Source organism: Falco punctatus (assembly GCF_963210335.1).
Source record: "Falco punctatus genome assembly, chromosome: 12".
Taxonomy (NCBI): Eukaryota; Metazoa; Chordata; class Aves; order Falconiformes; family Falconidae; genus Falco; species Falco punctatus.
The window spans coordinates 16612449-16631150 of NC_137592.1; the positions used below are offsets into that span (position 1 = coordinate 16612449).

Genomic DNA, 18702 nt, shown 5'->3' on the forward strand with positions numbered 1-18702 from the left:
GAAATCCTTATTACTATTCATAGGTCTGCTAGCAGCTCACATTTCAGGTTATTTGCTTGTTTGTTAGTTAATGATTAAATGTAGCTGAAAAGTTTTCATTTTGGGGCCCTGTTGATGGCTGTGTGACAGGCCATGGTATTCTCCTCCCTTCCCTATTTCTCTTGGTCTCTCATGCTCTGATGCTTTCGGTAGTAAAGCTTTCCACACTCTGCATTAGCAGTCCACAGGTTGCTTTGAAAGCTGCCGGCAATTCTGCCATCATCTTTCAGCTTTTCTCTTTTGCATCCCTCAGCAGTGGTGATCTGTAACAGTGACTGTAATTAGAAACCACTCTTGGGCAGTGTGAGGTTGCAGGGTTTTGTTCTTTTGTTTTTCTGCTCTGAAAAACTCACATGTGCTGGTTTCAATAAAAGAAGCTCACCTTCTTCACTGCAGTAGAACAGAATTATATAAAAATGCAGTTCAAATTTATTAATATAAATATATGGGTGAGTTCAAGTGTGTGTAATGCATATATATACATATATAATTATTTGAATGTGTGTGTGTCGCTCTGTATCTTTAGCCATGCAATGCCCACAATTCTATTTGTGCATATTTAAGGCAGCAACAGGTAGACCGGGTGCTGTGATTTGGGACCAGTTCAATGAACTTCTTTTGAAACTGAGAGCGATTTTCTTCTGCATTTGGTTTCCTTTTTCACACCACAGGTTGGTCTTGAGCCAGCTTGCTTTTGCCTGCTTGGGTGAAATACGGCAGTGGTTTTCCCCAGGAGCAGCAACCAGCAGAGGTGTGGGACCCCAGCACCAGCCATCAGGACCCCAAAGCACGTGGGTGGGAGCCTCCTGTGCTCTGAACGAGGAGCAGGGTCTCACACCACCTGCTGCCACCACTCCGGAGGGACATGGGCCAATATCCATGCTGCACACTCTGCTTTTCATGGGATATGCCTAGCAGGGAGCACCAGAGGGCTACAACGCCTGAGGCTGTGATTTGGTTCTGCAGCCCCAGACGGATGTCTCGCTTTAGATGGGACCTAATGGTGCTGGCGTGTTTCTGGGCTCAGGGCCCAGGCAGAAGAGCTAAAGGGCATCTGCAACAACACCAGAGGTGCTAATTATGTACAGGGTAGTTGGGCTTGAAAGGTGCTAGCTGTCCCCTTCCAGAAATGCATTTTCCCTTCACACGGAAACATTGTGCAGACTCCACTTCCAGCCTGCCACACTCCAACTGCATCCCTGTACGTTGTATCAGGGGACCTGTGTTTTCCAAAAGATGGATTTCCACAGGTAAACGTAGATGCCTCCAGTGCTCTTTTGAGGACATCCTGAAGGAAATTACAGAGGCAATTTACACCTGACATCTACAGGTGAGACAGAAAAGGGAGCTGAAGCTGTGACCTAAAAGCCTAGGATCTGCCTCCTCCAGAAGAGGACTTTTGCCTGAAGCTGACCCCAACTATGCCAGCAGTACTGTGGGAAAAGAAGGAGGTACAAGGGGGCACACTGCATGAAAGCTGAGTGCCAGAAGATTAGGTTGCAACCAGGCACGTGGTGTACAATGTAACTAGTTCACTAAATGCAAAGACTGCAGAGATGCAAACAGACTGAAGCTATCAAAACAAACTGTGGTACTGACTATAGCTGAAAGTTATATGTGAAACCTCTGAGGACAGAGACTGGATGGATGGAGACAGGAGGCCTGGAGCAGGTGAGGACATGACAGCGCTTCAGTCCGCATGTAAACAATACCAACATTGCCATCTTGTGAAGAAGAAAAGGTGAGCTAAGAATTTAATGATTCCCCGAAACAGACTTCAAACCCACCCCTGCACACAGGGCTGAAATCCCACTCTGAAATGGATGCAACCATGAACGAGTTTACTTTGAACACATGGCTCTTGGCAGATGTCCTGTCATCCTCAGCTCATGAGGAGCTTCCTTTAGGGATCTGTGAGTGCATTTGATATGAGTGTATCAATTTGAGTTGTGGAGGATTCAGCCTCTTCACACGTGTGGGTGTTTGCTGATGACTGCTGGAAGGGTCTACAGGATTCATGGTTCAAGGTGTTCAGCTCTACCTGGTGGCTCTAAACTAGCATAACGCAACTGATTTTGTTTGACTTCAATCCTTCCCGAATGGTCTCAAAACATCTGCTCTCTGTGCTCACATCTGTAGCACTGCCTGAAACAACACCTTTTGGGATTTGCGTGCTGTCATTTTCCATTGTTTCTTGCAAAATTTCTGCTAATCACAGTAGCTAAGTCTCTCCTGGTGGTTTTTGGAGGGTTTTTTTGGTGCATTTTGTTTGCTTGTTTCCACTGGGCAGAGATGAAGACACAGAAGGTGCTCTGGGGCTGTAAACAAATCCCCACTCTGATGCACAGACTGTGTTTGTATCCAGGTTTTTGGCTCAACTGCCTACTTCAAATCCGTGTGGGGATTCTCTCATGCTGGGTGATGTTCTGTTTTGTCCAAGTTAAAGAGACAGGGGAGAGCATAAAATGCAAGTGCAAATCCCAGCCTGCTCACTTGGCCCCAAATCTCATGAATACTTGAAGCAGAGCTTTTTCCGTAGCTCCTTCCCTAGACACCAGGCTTGCATACAGGCTGAGCCCTGAAGCGTTGTGTGGTGAAGAGTGATGAAGTGCACTATGGAAAGACTTGCCACCTGGAGCATCCCAAAATCTTGACTTCCAGCTGGGCACTTTCTCAAGTGCTTAGAGTACCTCCTGCTTCTCAGTCAGTCCCAGGAGCTTCAAGATTCCTGATGTCTCTGGGAGAAGTCGGGTCCCCTAGAATGTCAGGAGGCAGAAAGACTGAGTTCGCCCACTTTGTTCACCATCTGAAATGTTACCAAGCAGCCCTGGCTTATGTAAGCTCACCACAGTGTGAGCACAGCCACAGGTACCACCCCTGTGAGCCAGGAACAAAACTGGGGGAGGATTTGAGGCAATACCTCTTCAAACCAGGTTAGCCTACAGAGCAGTGGTTTGAAGCAGTCAAGCAGTGATGGAGTGATCCCTCCCCGTACTGCACCTACCATCCCAGTGTTAAATTAATCCCATTTACTACTGAGGGCATATAAGAGTCAGAGACCATCATGCTATTTATAGCACCAAAGATGAAATCTCCCTTCAAAGAGAAGATATTGTGTAGCTAAGTCAGGAAATGGTCCAAGCATTGTCTAATGACAGGTGAATCGATGTAAGGCTTGCTGTACACAAAGCAGAGGAAGAAAGGATGGGGATCTCTGTGGAAACAGGTTTTTATCTTGAATCATGGGTGATTACTTTCACTTTATCTTGAGCAGCTCAAGTAGTCACAGAGTATGTGTCCTTTGTCAAAGTCTGACCTTGCTTGAGTGGCTTTCTGCAACAGAGTCCAACTGGACAGCAGTATGCTGCTGAGACAAATAGTTGTGTTAGGGGTTTTGTGTTCTTTTAATTTTATTCAGCCACTGTTTGTGCTTATGTTATTGACTAGTGTAAAATGGACTAGTGGAATGTCCCCTATTATGTATTAAATCAAATAAGTAACAGGGGTCTACTAACCTTATGTGTAATGCCTTGCATTCCCTGCCACGGGAGTCTGAATCAACAGATTTCTGCACAGAAATGAAAAGAGACATAACATTTTGCACTCATCTCAAAAGGTTATTAATCTCCTCCAAAAGCAGCAGCCAGCATTTCCCAAAACATGCAGTGATTTAGGACAGCGGGATTTTTGGTACTCTCCTTTAAAAGGACCCTAATTTTCAGAGAGCGCTTGACACCTGGCAGCTAAAAAATCATCCTTTTTTATGGGATTACCTATTTTAGACCCCAAAATACAGACCTTTAAAGACCTCTAAGTATTTGAAAATTTTAAGTAGAGGATTCACCAGACTAAGGACACCAATGTTTCATCACATGCTGATCACAATCTGAAACACCAGGAAGTAGCTTCCCTCCAGGGAAGTGTGTTTGTGGGCACTGTTTTCTTCCTTGCCTCCTAAACAAGTGCTAGTGATATTTTGGGGGCCCGTGCAATAACAGAATAGAGGGCTCATTAGATAAGGCAATTGTTTGGTCAGTAGGTAAACAAACAGGTGCTTGTGAGGAGTCTGTAAAATGTAACCCTTTAATGTTTTTTTCATATTGGTACAGCCCATCCACTTCCAGTGTCCTTTTTTAGTTTTGCAAATACAAGATCATATTGAAAATGGCTTTTTTAGAGCCTTAAGAAATATTTTCTTATGCATCTCACAGCACTGTCTTTGCAAATGTGAAGTACTGTATGCCACGCTACATTTATGCACTTCAGGTTTGATAGATGAGGGATGCTAATGGAATATAAACTATCAAATTAAAAACTTTGATATTAGGGATGCCAACAGTGTTTGCTGTACCTGGCAATGTGAGATGGTCCTTGCAATTTTTCTCTGCTTTTTAATACGATGCAATAAACACATTCTCACATGTCACTTTTTAAAGAAAGGCGAATGTACAATTTTAATGAGGAGGCGTTCCAGAATCACAAGAAACTGCATTATTTTTACATTGGGCAGGTTCATTATGCAGCCTGCAGAAACCGCGAGATGATTATACTTTGCACACAAACCTGAAGCCTGATTCTCCTCTTCCCACCTGTGTCAACTTTACTAACACATCATTCATTTCAGTAGACATACTCTGCCATTGTCCTGCAATAGGATAGAGCATGGCCGGGAACAGGAACCACCTCTCACATCCAGCGCTGTCGCTCCTGTACATGACAGGAACTGCAGAGGAGTCAGGGAAATACAAGGTGTGCTTAATGGATCTGAGCCAGAGCCTCAATGCATGAAAACCAGTGCAGCACTCAGCACCTCTCAGCCGAACCTGTGCAACCACACCCGTGCTGGTGGGGAAGCTGGGCAGAAGCAGGCTGGGATAAGAAATGGGTTGGGAGACTGTGACTGACATCTCAAAGCCATGATCCAAGAAGGCACTGATTTGCATCCCAGTTGGAAGGAGATAGCCATGGAGAAGGGGGTAGCTGAGGACCTGGATCCCCTCTGCCTGGGTCATTTGCTTACATTCCCTCTCTCCTGCTTTCGTGTTCTGCACAGTTTGTGGATCAAACTGCTTGCTGCTTGCTTGCCCACTGGAAGGCAAAGGAAGGGAAGTAATAAGAGAGGATCTCTTTCAACAAACAATTTGCAAAGCATGCTGAGGACTGAGCAGTCTCCAGAGGTGGATGTTGGCATCGTAAGAGGTTCCCCAGATTAGACTACCAGGAACTCCAAAGTAGGAAGGGAGTGTAAACACATTAGCAATGTGTTTGGGCACTTGTTCCTCCAGCTGTCACTGGTGAGAGTAATGCAGTTCAGTGCAGCTAAGTGCAAGATTAATGGAACTGCTTGAATATTTAATCCTATAAAGGTGTTACATGAAATGCTCCCTGTAGCCTGCGTGTTTTTCAGCTTGCCAGCATGCATGAGTGTGTAAACATGCTTCAACATAGGTCAGGGAAGGGAAAGGAAAAAATAAATCCCATACAGTTACTGAATGAATAAACATGGTCACAGCTTCATATTTCTTAAATGGGGCTGGGGAACACTGCAAGGTTTTGACAGTGCAAGGAAGGCAGTAGGTGGGACCTGGGCTCTCTGGCTGGCTTTTGAAGGAGATATGGGCTGACCACAGGGCTGTTTGTCTGTCTTGTACAAGTCGAACAAAGAGAGATCAGCCGTCAATGTGAGCTGTGGGGAGGGTGGAAAAGAGAGAAAGGTATATCTCTCTCTCTCTGTCTCTCAGAATTTTTAAATTTCTGATGTGGAAATATGCTTCTTGTCCAAAAATATTTTGATCAGTGTAGGAGATGGGCACAGGAGCAGACAAATGCTCTGTTGTTGCCACAGATCGCACTTTCATGCTCCTCACCCCACCACAAACCTGCTTTCTTGTCCAAAGCATCCTAGAAACTGAATAACTTCTCACCTTGCTCCCCTGCCTGCGGCGCCCTGGACAGGCTGCCCTGCCCCAGCAGCTAGGGCAGGCTGTGCCCATGCCGCAGTGCCAGCCGTGTCCCCGCCAGCCGGTGCCATCACGGGGTGCGCCCAGGGGGCTCAGCAGGGTTCACAAGCACCAAACCGGTGACACCCTACAGGGCTCTGCAGTGCTACTGCCACACTGCCGCCAGCTCCCACACCTGCTTACGGCCACCGCAGGCACCCCTCAGAAGCCAGGGCACCCCTGCACTGCCAGAGCCCCGGGGGGCTCATTTGCAGGAGGCCAAGCAGCAAGCCCAACCCGCCTGGGAGGGGAGAGCAGGGCTTTTTCATGAGGTGGATTGTTTTATCTCCTTGTTGGCAGCTGTGAGATGTCGCTTTGGGTGGAGGCTGGCTGGAGGATGGGGCAGGGACACGGCTCTCCCTGGGGCAATGACCCAGGTGCCTCCATGGGGATGGGAGATTGGAGCCTGCAAGAAGAGGGAGATGCTGGAAGGGGGGAGATGGGACCAAGTGACAGGTTTGTTGCTGCAGGACCTTGAGCAGGGCCAAGAGGGGTAGAGGGCCAAAGACACTGCGGTCAGGTCACTCTTCTTTCTAAAGCCCTTTATTTCTCTTTTGCCTTATCTGAGTTTCCTTCATCTCTTAGAAAGTTAATTGCTTTAGTCAGCATCCTAAACCAACCTGGCTTCGGGGGCTTAACCACCTGAATTTTGGCAGAACTTACCATAAGCTCTCATGGACAGAGGGACCTCCACTCTCGGTCTGGCTTGAGGTCCCATCAGAGCAGAGAAGCAGGAAAATGTCTTCTAAGGGAAAAGATTTTCATGCAGACTTTGACTGAGGGGGAAATGATTGTTAATCGTGTTGACACTAAATGAAATACTCCCACTAACTCTGCTAGCAACACGGTAAGAAAGAATGAGCAAGTTTACTTACTACACTTGCACCAGTCTCATACCAGAGCCAAGATCCCCCAGATGGCTTCCAACAATACGTTTTCATCCAGATGTGTATGAAGCACCTAAAAGCAGAAAGCAGAGGTTGCTGGAGGATGTTCCTCCACGCACACTGGTTGCAGCCCTTTTGTACCCAACACATGCTTCTGGCAAGAGACTGGACCAAAGCCTGCAGCTGCTTTCAATTTGCCACCAGCCTGCCATGGCTTTCTGATCACTGTTGACTATCAGCTGCAGACTTCTCATTTGCAAAGTGGCCTGCTCTTGCTTTGGGCCTTGCTTCATTGCTTTTCACATTACTAACACACCACAATTTATTGCATTTACTCTAACTCATCACGCGCGACAAAGCAGAGATTTAGGATGGCACCACTCAGCCATCCCAGCCCATCACTTACTCACTGTGTGTAGCAAAGGCCTCAGAGAGACAGGAAATTGTTTCTGGTGGTTAGAAGTAGCTAGGACATCAGGGAAAGTGTTTTCATCCTGAATGACTCTAGGGAGCATTTTGGTTCTTCTAATGGCTCCATTTAATAGATAAAGCCACAGACAAACACAGAGACAGCGCAAGACAGTGATTTATGCAATAAATAAACCCCCTCCTCTCTCTTGAACTCACAACTGGGAGAGCTTCCTCACAAATTTGTTTGACCTGTTGCTTTTTTCCCACAACTTGCTCGGCTCTAGCTCAGCCCAGCTCAGCAGAGACTGCACAGGCAGTCAGACCATTTGCACAGGACTTCTGAAAATGTGAGGCAGGGTCCAATTTCTCTTTTTTCCCTGCAGAAATGTTTCTGGCCAAATGGAAAAGACAGTCACGCCAGGTACTGTTAATAGGGAGAGGGAATTATATTCCCCCTCCTCTCAAGATCTCCTTTCCCAACAATATTTCACATGGGTAGCCACAAAAAGCAGAGCTGGGCCAGGCTCCCCTGCTCTGCCCAGCGCTTTCCTGGGAGGCAGGGACAGAGGGCAGAATCGCAGAATAACTCAGGTTGCAAGGGACTGCGGGATGCTGTCTGCTCCAACCCCTGCTCTCAGCAGGGCAACTTCAAAGCTAGAGCAGGATCCTCAGGGCCTTGTCCACTTGAATTTTGAATTTCCTTAGCAGTGGAGATTGACAGCTTCTCTGGGCCCTGTTTTAGTGCTGTGCTAGCTTCCTGGGAATTTATTCTGCATTATGAAAAAGAATTTTTCTTGCTGTAGCTAGTATCCTTTGCGTCCTGTCCTAACACTGTGCACCTCTAAGAAGAGCCTGGCTCCATCTTCCCTAAACCCTCCTTTAGCCAGATGAAAAGACCAGTAAAATCCCCCTTTGCCTTCTCTTCTCCAGGCTGAACAAACCCAGTCTCAGCCTTTTCTCTTACATGCTGTGCTCCAGCTCCCTGACCATCCTGGTGATCATTCACCAAGACCACCTTGTTCCATTTTGCTGATGTCTTTTTTGTACTGGGGGAACAAAACTGGACACGGTGATCCCAGACACAGTCTCCCAGCCTCTGCCGGGGAGAGAAGCTGGTGAGGTTGCAGCTCTGCAGCCACACATGGGGAGCAGCTCAGTAATCCAGACAGGATCTGAAACCACAACCCTTTGCATAGCAATGAGCGGCTGCTGCTAGGCAAGCAAAGCTTCCTGAAGATACTGGAGACACCCTTGAAGCCCAAGAGAAACAAGGCAATTCAGGATGGATACGGGAAAGAAAATAACACCCAAGGGCTCACGCAGAACAAAGAGGGGGGTTACACTTGGGTGTAGAATTGCCATTTGGAAAACACATTAGTCATCCTATTTATGTAAGTACAATAAATCAGTGTAAAGCTAAACAGCCAGGCAATCAGAAAGCTACAGAGACCTCAATGGAGGGCAAAGCAATGACAGCCAATAGCTCTTTAAATAATAAAAGTGTTTTTCCTATGGGACTCCCAGTTCATATCACTGCAGTGCGCAGCATGCAAAGATAAAGCTCCCTGGACCCCACAGATGGCTCCAATTTCCCAAATAATTGATAGCTGGAGGTCTCCTTGGAGGATCTGGTGAGCAAATGAAAATGGAGTGTTGTAATGGCTGCACTTTTCATTCAGCACAAACCTGGTTTGGTTTGCACCCAGGTGTAGGCTGACAGTGGCTGCACTGAAGCGACTACCCTGAGGAGGAAAGCAGGGACTGACAGCTCAATTGGGTCCTGAATCTCCCAGCAAACAGCGCAGGCCTGCACCTGGGAAAGGCTACGTAAATAGCTCAGGCAAAATGATGGCTAAATAACAAAAATCTTAATTTACTTCAAGGGAAGTAATGTACGGACTCCCCACACTGTATTTCACACCCGCAGTCAAGCTGTCTTTAAAAGGAATGAGAGGAGATGTGGATGGAGGCGTGGGGTGAAAACAGACTTAACATTAATATACAGGAAGATCTTTTTTTCTCCAACAGTAAAGAAATGCAGCAGATTTCAAATCACAGACAAAAAAGAGAGTGAGCAAATCCAACTGTCCTCTTCAAGCTTGCCTATAGATTACGATGGGCTGGGCAGGAGGCGAGTGGTGGGCAGGGCAAAGGTATTCCCATCTTGGAACTACGGATCCAAAACCTAAAAAGAGTGTGGTGACAAAAGCTACTCTCGGAATTGGGATATCTTTGTTTTGGTGTTGCAGAAGCGTGGGGTCAGCACTGTGTCACATGAGGCAGCACATACTGTGGCAGCCAGTGTAATTCTTTGCTCCAGCTGACAAAGTCAAGCAGAGATTTCCATTGTTGGTTTTTGGTTTCTTTTGTGGCACACCCCATTTTTTTCCCAGTGAAAGTGGAAAATATGGCAGGTGGATCCGTCACAATCCCAGTGTCAGAGAACTCACTTTTTTTAATTGCGCAGGCATCTTAGTAGCAGTCCTCAGGGTTACACAGGCACATTGACACAAAGAGGTGAGGTAGGCAACGAGATGGAGGAAAACAGCTTGGGGCCAGACTCCCCTGGAGGTGAGGTGACTTGACCAAGGCCACCTGGACATCTGTGTCAGAGCCAGAGCCAGAGGACAGGAGCCCTGAGTTGTGCCCTTAATCGCAAGACCCAGGTTCTTCCTAAGCTAACAACAGTCTAAGCAGGTGTTTTCTCCTTTTCCCAGCCCACATGTAATAAGTGACAAATGGGGTCACATCCTCCCAGGGAAGCTGTCACAGGCTGGGAAATTGAGGACCCTGTCTCACCACCTTCCACCCATGCCAGATCTCAGCTTCTCAAGCAGGTGACATGATGAAGAGGGAGCAAGATTACGAGGCTGTGGGTGAATGTCTCAAATGCAGGCTGGGGAATGTGAAGAGGAGTCTGTTTGAATTGCAGATTTGGTGTGTAAGACTTGATAGCTTGGCCTTTAAAACAGATAGAGTGCCCAACTGGCAAGGCTTCGCCGCAGTTCAGGCAGCCTGCAGGGGTTCACTGGGTCACACTTTGAAAGGAGGCAAAAGCTGCAGGAGTTGTTTGCCTGAATATTTAATGCTGCAGCTGTGCATGCAGTTAAACACACAGGTATCTGAGTAACCCTTGGCTCAAGCAGTCGTGCCTGCACATTTAACACGTGAACAAGCACAGGTCCGTGCAATGGTGGTGCAAGGAGAAGAAAGCTTGTTGATTTTATCAGCACCAGGACTGGATAAACATATTCTCAACTCCCTTCACTGCCTCCAACACTTCCAACTGCCTGCTGCCCAACTAGAAACAATTCACCAGTTGCTAAACCTGCGTCTTGGCCAAATAAAGTTGTTCTAGCCTGGTTTTGTGTTGGAGAGGCAAGGTATGTAGGGTTGAAATGTAATACCTTTTATTAGATCATATTATTCTCTCTCACTCTCCCAAAAGACAAGAGAATGACTTTATACTGAATTGTCATTTGTTGCTCATTTCAGGTCTCACACACTTTGGAGCCTTTCTTGCTCAATGAATCCCTGGAAAACGTCATCCCCTTCCAGTTACAATAGCACTATTGTTACAGTAACAATGCAGCGGCTGGGTGCTGAGGTTGAGAACACGATCCTTTGCTTCTGGAAGAAGTGAGTGTTTGTTAACCAGCCTGAGGAGGAACTTACACATGTGGGAGGTCGCACCAGCAGCAGGTCTTGTACCACCACTGGGCACAAAGGTTGGCAGGCAGCATCAGCCCGCATTCATGCTTGTGAATGTTATACAATCCCCAGCAGAGTGACCTCAATTTGCCACAGAAAATAGCAATAAAATCCAACAGAGAGATTTCTGCAGAATTTGAAAGGATGATGAGAAGGAAGGCATGTAACTCTGACCCTTTATGATCTTCACAGCTACAGCGCTGCCGTATGTTTTGTCCACTGGAAAGTAAGAGGTTGATCTGACCCTCCACTCATTCACAAAAATCTCCCCCCCTCCCCCTCCTGCAAGGACTCTCCTAGTGTCCATTTCTCTGTTCTTTTCTGGAAACAGCAAAACCAGAAAGTGTTTTATTTATTTGTTTGTTGAAACTTTTTACACACCATTATTTTCATGGTCAGAACCGTTGTGAAGTGTTTTTGAAGGACTCCTGGGGAAGGCAAGAGGAGCTGAGCTGTGACAGACCACACAGAGCAACTGCAGATGCACCCCACAGGCAAGGCTGCACGGGTGCAAGGCACAGACAGGGGCAGCAAAGTTGCAGGAGGAAGCCAGGGAGGGGGAGAAAAGCCAGCTGTGGCTGCTGCTCTGGCGGCAGGGGGACAGGGAGGCTGGAGATTAAAAGAGGGAGAAGAAGTCTTCTGACAGTGGTAAGAGAGAAGCTGCAGCTAAGAAGGGGAATGGATGTGATTAGGTTGGAGAGATGTAAAGGAGAGATGTAGTAGACTCAAAATGATGGAGAGTACATGTAGGTCACTGCAGGAAATCGGTGCAGTAGCTGGAAAAAAAGCTCTTTCTCCTTGGGTGTAAACTGAGGTTTCATTTCTACCACAAAACAAGCAATGTGGCAGGGGGTTGACGGGGCTGGTTTTAATACAGGCTGAGTCTTTCTAGATGTCCTTGCCCTGTTCGGGACCTTTCAGCTATCACTAGCCCCCAAATAATTTCTTCTAAATTTCTACTTTCTTGTAAGCGCAGGAGGTTAACTACAGGAAAGGAGGGTCCCAGGCTAATTGCTCTGACAGCTTATGGAAAAGGATCACAAAGCAGGTGTGCTACTACAGGAAAGAGAGACACCAACACCAACATTGCAAAACAAAATGGAAGGAATGGCCAAATAGTAAGTGTGTGAGGCAGAGGGAGGTTCAATAACAAAGAAGATTAACAGTTGCAGAGGTGCTTTACATTCAGCGGCTGAGTTTCCTGCTTCTGTGAGAATTCCCATTAGGGCAGAGTAAAAGTTTTCGGGGTCCTGCAAGTCATGGCCTCACTAAAACTGGACACTTCTGTCTGCATATACCTTCTATGCTTGTCCTCCTGGTCAGGGATAGTCTGCTGTGATCCTTTCCATGTGCTGTTGCAGTCAAAGTTCAGAAGGTGAGAATAAAATAAAGAGAAAACTAAATTTATTAAAATTACAAAAAACCTTTTTTTTTTTTTTTTAACTTGGGTTTTCTTTTCATTTTGGCTCTGAGTTGGAGGGAATGTCTTTGCTCCCCTTTATCTAGGCTGGCTTCTCCATCTGCAGAAAACAGTACGGGGGGATGCAGCTCCACTCATGGCATTCCAGCTTCAGTTCTGACTGCCTGGCCAACAGCTACACAAAGGTGTTGATCCTCTTTTCCAAAATGTCTCTGCAGGTCAGGCACTGCAAGCAGGCAGTGAGAAATATATGAAAATGAAAATACCAGAAAATTGTATTTTTTCAGGGTTCTGGAGGAAACAGGACACTGATAATATTTTCTGCATGCTTAATCGTTTCAAATCCCCCTGGTTGAAAGATAGCCATGGCAGGTGTGCACAGAAGGGTGAGAGAGCACCACAAAGCACTTAAAGAGAAAATACTTGAGAAAAAAGCAAGGGAAAGAGTAGATCTGGAGCTAGGAAGGGAAACGACACTTTCAAACAGTGTTATTCACTGTTATTGCACAGCATAATTAGAGGGAGAATCAGCCAATGGCCCTGGCAGTCTTTCCCATGAGATATTGCACCCAGAAAGAGGGTAAGCTGAGGTCAGTATGAAGAGATATGGGCTCATGTCCAAACCATTTTAGCCCTGGTGAAAACAGGGATTCTTTGGTTGCTGCTCAGGAGCTGCCTGGAGTGAGGTGAGCACACGCTCAGCCTTGTTGCCTCATAAATTGCATCCACATCACAAACCTCCTGGAGGCAAGGGAGGCAGTACCCGGGATGACTCCAGGACCAGCATTTTTCCTCCGTGGTTCATAGGTACAGCCCTCAGGGTGCTGGGGTTGCAATAGAGATGGGAACAGAGAAGCAGGGCTGGAAGATTACACCATCTGCCCTGGTGTGAACCATCCCAAAAGCAGATGCTTTGCTCACAGAATGCAACAGAAATCCCCTTGATAGGTCTTTGCACCCAGGTGATAGCAAAGCTCCAGCAAAGTTAACAAGGTGGGGACTAATTCCTGCAGCCTTTGCTGGGCTGAAACCCTTCAGAATGTTTCCTTCCTGCTGCTGGGGCTGCAGGGAGCGAGGCTGGGTCCTGCAGCAGGGAACCAAAATGCCAGTAAGTTGGCAGGGACCACGCAGCTGGGACACATGCCTCCAGAGCCTGCACCAAACCCCCGGGAGTCATCTCCCACTTCGGACATCCATGTCCTTGCTGATTGCCCAAATGCTTTTTTGTAGAGGACTTTTTACTCCAAGGTGAGAGGTGAATGGCCGCATGGTCAGAGGGACAACAAGGAAATGACATTGATCCTTAGTCCCAGAGGTCACTGCTGTGCCACTGTCCTTCTCTGCACTCACAGGAAAATAGGCTGCATCCTCTGAAGGGTGTTGCTACCGGCTCTGCCCAGGAGGAGATGGCTGGTTGCTCCAGATCTCACAGCTTTAGCTGTAGGTGGCAGTTGCTGAGCATCACAAAAGCCACACCTGTAACTTCTTTCCAACGCAGTGTCCCCATGCATGAACAGCAACAGCAGCATCTCCCACGGTGAAGAAAGCACAGACATCTCTTGATGAAATGGTTATTATAACTTATCAACAATCATTAAGAAGAACAGGGAACAAAAGAGCTCTTCAAATTCAATGTGCTATAGGCTGAAACAGAGTAATCTTCGTTTTCTGAGAGCTGAGCAACACGAGAGAGGTCAAAGTGGTGGAAAACTATTTGACCATTTATAGGACTGTTCATTCATGTAGTGTGCAGGGATAGTCCCCAGAGACCCTTGTCATGTCGTGTTGGATTATGAAGGATATGAGCTTAGCTCCGCTGGATCAACAAGCAGGGCAAGAAATGGAAGTCTCAGTCAAGCTTGCTAAAGGAGGAAAAAAATCCTGCGCTCTGTTACGTGCAGCTTCTCAAGTGGAGGCAAAGGAGCAAGAGGAAACAATAGGACAGAGGAGGAATGCAGGACAGTGAACCGCAAAAAGAAATCCAAATCGATGTGTTAGATTCTCCTCTGGGGCAGGCCGACTCAGGGGATAAATGTTTTCTTACAGCACATCGCTGAAGCTAATGTAGGTTTCATGATTTACATCTCGGTGGATCCGGGCTGCAGCGCCAGCCAGCAGGACGTGAATGCTCACTGCTGGCAAAATGACAGTTTAAGAATATAAGTAGCTCTGTGGAAAATATTTTTTCTGTAATGCTAATGAAAAGGACTGCATATGTAGAGCTGGCCAGAATATTTTTGATTAAGCATTTTTATTGAAATGCAGTGTTTTGTCAAAGTTGAAACATTTCATGGAAACATTAGCTTTAACTAAGGGTCTTTTTCATCAGGAAGATCTCTGAGAGGCAAGTGAGATGATCCCATTAGACCAGGAAATAGGCTTTAGCAGAAAAATAAAAATACCTTGATAAGCTTTTCTAATCTGAAAAGAAGTGTTTCTACAGAGTTCTGTTATGGTTGAAAAAGTATTCACAGGGCTATTCACAGGGCTTTGTTTTCACTCAAAAATAAAGAACATTTTTCTTGAGGCATTGCAGATGGCCTCAGAACAGCATTTTCCATCTCCACCGGCTTTACATACAAGCCCATATGCACGTTGAACCCAGCACCTCATATTCCTAGGACAGGCCACAGAGTATCAGCAAAGCTTCAGCCCCCGGTAATTGCAATGCCTGTGGGGATAACTGAGTTGTAGCAAATGACAGGAATAAGAACCACACATAAATATATGCAAGAGTAACAATTCCCAAAGACAGAAATCAAACAGGTCACATCATAAACTGAAATTTTGGGCTGAACTTGAGGCCAGCCTTTGTTCACTGCTGCCAACTGTTTACAGCCCAGCCACAATAATAAAGCCACCAGATCTCGGAAAACCTACTGCTGGGGGGTCTTGAGGTAGTGTTTGCTCTTTCTTTTGTCCTTCTTGCCCTTGCACAGGCTTTCCCATAATCCCTCAGCCCCACCTCCTGAAACAGTTGCACATCCCGCTTCATCCTGGCTGTTTCTCTTTCTCCTTGACTGTTTGCTATGGAGACCTCCTTTTTGCTCTGTACCCCTTCATTTCCCCTGAGTTTAACACAAATGTTTAGAACAACCCTGAGCAACTACTGCAGCAAATAGAATGAGATTCATCAAACAGAAAGTATAGTGCTAGAGACGTCTTATACCCTTATAAACTTCACATAATAGGACTGAAATTACCATTGCTTTTCTTGGGAAGCCTGGACAACTCAAAGCATAGCACATTTTGTTTCAGCGTGAACATTTAAGATTACTTTGGAGTGGAAAACCCTTTTCCCTGTATTTTATCAAGAAATAGTCTTAATTATTGCAAGGATCAAATAATCACGAAAGCTGTATGCACATGTGATTGTGTAGGGATAACATACATAAAGACCTGGAGGTTTCCTTGCTGGTAACTATTTCTAAAGCTGTCCTTTTAGTGGCTTGGACACTGAGTGCAACAGGTATGAACAAAATGAGTCCAACTTTTGCCAGTATTGCATTTTGTCTAAGAGCTGGGATTTGCAACTTCTGCCATCCAGACCCATGGAATTTCTGCAACATGTGAGCTGCAGGGTCCAAGGGTTACAGTCATGTAACTGGAAGACTGGTCTCTACTGGGAAATCACTACCTTTCTACATGAAAAGGAGCTTTAAAACACAGTAAATAAGTGCTGCTAGAGGACTGAGACCTAGATGCTCTCCAAAGGACTGTCAAAGCCCACTTAGTAATGCCAGCAGAACAATTCATAGAGGTAAGTATATGAGAAGGAGAAAGGAAACTGCCCAGTAATTGAAGTCAAGTTGCATACTGTCTATACTGTCATGGGGTTTGCCCCCAGATTTTCTTAAAAAGCACATTGTACTAATGCCATCATTACATGCTTAAGCACCATAAGTGCCCAAATATCTGTCTAGAAAAAAGCATGGCAATAAATGCAAACACTCATGTTTGAAAATACAGTCCCTAGTGTCTACTGAAACACTGCTTGCAGAAATGCAGCTTCTAGTAGAAGGTTGTTAACAGGCCCTATAAAGAGGGAATTCTACCTCCAAAACCTGGAGCGGCATCCCTGGCACGAGGAGGATCCCCTGTGTCTCAGGCACAGTTTCACCACAGGCGTGTGCCATGGCAGAAGTCCTCAGGAGATGCCCAGCACCAGTAGTCCCCACTGTGTCACAGGGCTTGCTGCTCAACCAGCTCTTCTGCGCTCTCTGCCTGCAGAGCAGAAGTTGCATGCTGATAAACCACAACCCGCTCAAAGCCATTGCACTATTCCTATCTCAGCTATTTAGCTTATTTTTTTTCTCTTTAATCCTCTTAACTATGTTTACTAATTCAACTTTTAATGATAAGCCTATTTGTGTATATTTTTTTCATCAGCCTTCCCCCTGCTAATCTATCCAGGTTCTCTAAAAATACCTTCTTATTCTACTTAAATAACTCTTTCATTCCTAATGACTTCTGTCTCCTCTTTTTCAGTTCTGTAACATTATCATCATTATTAGCTCCAAGAGTCTCTTGCTCCTTCCCTTCTGACAGTGTTTCCGCTGTAAGCACCTCTGCAGGCTGAGCCCTTCAGTTTGAGAGAGGCTGTTGAAGACACTTCTACACACTTTCAGCCCAGGCAGCCCATTGAACACATTGTTGTTGCTTGTCTGTACAGAGTGAGGCCAATGCCAAGGATAAAAGCCCCCCACCCCACCCCCCCCTCCCTCCAGAAGAGCACTGACCCACTGCACGGAGGGTGGGCAAGGTACAAGTGGGCACCTGGGGGTGCCTGAGGCAGCAAGGAGGCAGCAGCCTCGGGCTGACCAACAGCGTTCAGCCCTCACCCATAGCTTGTTTTCCTTGAAATCAGGGCAGAGCCATGTTAAAGGGGAGTCTGATGGACCATAATAGGAGGCCCCATCCAAGGTGCCTCTCCTGTGCACAGTCAGCCCCTGCGCTTGATTGCAGTGCCACCACACAGGAGAGAGAGGAGCAATGCCATTCACGGGGAGACGGCTGCAAGAGTGGGATTACTTCTATGGCAGTGTCATGAGTGAGGGATGAGGGCTGCATCACTGGCACAGCAGAGGTGGGTGATCATAAAAGGTGATGGAGAGGAGGGAGGATCATGGAAAGTGACCTGAAAAGACTCACAGTTCTCTTTACTCTTTAGGGGGGAAATATTTGTATATATCCTCAGTACAGCCAGACAGAAATAGAGCACGTTCTTGGCAACATCTTTTGAAGGAAAGAATAGAAGTTTGTTTTTAGAAAACAGTCTCCAGGACATTTTCTGTTCCTCAAATAGTACTTTTCATTTAAAGTGAAATGCATCATTTTGCTCACATCACAATTAAGAAAAAAAAATGTTTCCTTCAACACCTCTACTATTCTTTTCACTTACACTGTTTTATCTGACTAAAAATTAAAAGATAAAAGAAGATGAAGGAGGGACACAACTAGCCACAAGCCCCCAAACAGTACATCTCATTAGGTCCCAAGACTCCCCATCTCACTGACAGCGAAACTCTGCCTGCATTCACTGCAGGAGCCTCAAAAGCCTGTGAAGGTCTGAGCCAGGACTTCAGCCTCCGGAGGCCACCATGCCTCCATTGCCATCTGCAGAAGGAGGCTAAACTGCTGCCACAGAGATGCACCTCCCAGCAGCAGACCCCTGCATGCCACCACTCTGTCGCGTTTGTGTTCCCGGCACAGCCCTTTTCTGATCCCCAGAGTTGTACCTGCAGAACTATCAGAAATGTCAGAGGTTGCCCCAAAATCACCACCCGTAAGTTTCAGCTTAAGGCAGCTGTCTGAAAACCGCCCCTGGACCCCAGTCCCATGGCCCAGATCACTGCCTGATACCAAGTGACCCCTCTGTGGTGCAGCAGTAAGGCACGATGCACAGTGGCGGTGCCTAAAAACTTTGGGAGCTGCAGACCCCCGGCAGCACATCTGACAGCTGCCGTGGAGCCAGGCTGCGTGGAGGAAGCTGGCACAGCAGCTTCTGTTTCAGAAACACTGCAGGATTTCTGCTGCTGGAAAATGCCAGGGGTATCAAAAGGTAATTGTGCAGAATTTCCCTGAGGAGACTGTCAATGCTGAGACTTTTTATCCCAATCAGGTTTGGGTTTTTGTTTTGTTTTGTTTTGTTTTTAAGCAAAATTAATTTGCCCAGTTGGTTTTATTAATTATTGTGAAATTCTGCTTAGCCTGTTGTTAGAGGTCAGAATGTTTC

The 18702-nt window shown here is 46.4% G+C and overlaps 1 long non-coding RNA gene across 1 annotated transcript in view; it reads right to left on the reverse strand.

Annotated features, from left to right (window-relative positions):
* Window positions 1-18702, reverse strand: part of LOC308071981 — a 55625-nt gene continuing 36923 nt past the window's right edge. The window contains exon 2 of the long non-coding RNA XR_013931452.1: window positions 1-18702. This exon is cut by the window's right edge and continues 24275 nt beyond it. This is a non-coding gene — a long non-coding RNA (uncharacterized lncRNA).